The following is a 1,319-nucleotide window of genomic DNA, read 5'->3' on the forward strand; positions in this document are numbered from 1 at the left end:
GTTCACCATTAAACACACGCCGCCTCCCCTTGACTTCCCCGAGTCCCGTGTCCTGTCCATGCGGTGAACCGAGAAGAACTCGGCCGGCTGGATGGCGTGGTCCGGCACCGCTGGGTTCAGCCATGTCTCGGTGAAGCAGAGGAGATTGCAGTCCCGAATGTCTCTCTGGAACTTTATCCTGGCCCTGAGGTCGTCAAGCTTGTTCTCCAGTGACTGGACGTTGGCGAGCAGGATGCTAGGCAGAGGTGTGCGGTGTGCACGAGCTCTCAGCCTGTTCCTGACGCCGGCTCGCTTCCCTCTAGGCCGCCGCCGCTTCCCTTTGTTCTCCCTCGAGATCTCACTCGGCCAGCTCGGATCCGGAGTTAAAAACTTCGAATTGTGAGTACATTGTATACCAATAGAAACAAGAGTGTCACTGTCATACCTAATGTACCCAATGGTGATGATTTTGCCGATTTAGAAACGCTGAAAACTAACTTAAAAAACAAAGACAAAGAAAAAGTGTCACGGGCGAGAATGCGGTGGACTCAAGAGCAGACTCAATTTGCTTCGAACTGTGTATAATTTATTGAAAAGAACAAAACGTGAACAGAACTGGGTTTAACAGAAACCATACGCAGAAACTAAGGGAAATCCGTGGGCGGAGAGACCGGCGTAGAGCACGGGGAGAACTCTAACGGGAACTTCTGTAAACACAGGAGAGAGATGTTACTGAATGGGAAAAAAAAAACGAGTAAGGGACAGAGGTATGGAGTGCCAGTGGATAGTCTTGGGCTTACTTGGAGACCCTAGTTATTAGGCGGGAAAAGGGCTGCCGTGGGAGTATTCCAGAGAGGGTCAAGAGTGTGGAGAGTCCGGTCCAGATTCCAAGGAGGTGGAGAATACGGACTGAAGGGCAGGCTGAGGAGAAGTGGAGTATATAATCCTCGGGTTCAGAGCAGACGGAAGAACAGAATGGAGACCAAACCAGCACTACTGATGAGTGCGACGGGTGGTGAATCTGAAGAATACAGGAAACAAAAACACATTAACCCATGGTCCAGATATACAGAGTCAGAGCTCAGAGGAGGGCGAGTTTACCACAGATGGTAGCAGGACGAATTGGCGAGGAGTGGCAGGCCGTGCCGGCTTAAAAACCCTCTAGGTGGAGCCCCGGAGATTGACAACAGGTGATGAGCTGGCCAACTCCACCCCCAGGGACGAATGACAGGAACCTGGACCACGCCCGACCAGACACTCCCACAGCATATGACAAAAAGTGGTCGGAGCAGTCGTGACGGCAGCCAACCTCACCGGCGCCATCAGGATTTCTACATCTA

At 52.0% G+C, this 1,319-nt stretch overlaps 1 long non-coding RNA gene across 1 annotated transcript; it reads right to left on the bottom strand.

The window, feature by feature from the left end:
• Nucleotides 1–548: 548 nt before the first annotated feature.
• Nucleotides 549–1,086, bottom strand: LOC113037031 (uncharacterized). The gene is made up of 2 exons (XR_003274545.1): nt 780–1,086; nt 549–686 (listed from the first exon to the last, which is right to left on the bottom strand). It is a non-coding gene; the product is annotated as an uncharacterized LOC113037031 (long non-coding RNA).
• Nucleotides 1,087–1,319: the final 233 nt, after the last annotated feature.

This window comes from Astatotilapia calliptera, chromosome 14, assembly GCF_900246225.1.
Source record: "Astatotilapia calliptera chromosome 14, fAstCal1.2, whole genome shotgun sequence".
NCBI classification, from domain to species: Eukaryota; Metazoa; Chordata; class Actinopteri; order Cichliformes; family Cichlidae; genus Astatotilapia; species Astatotilapia calliptera.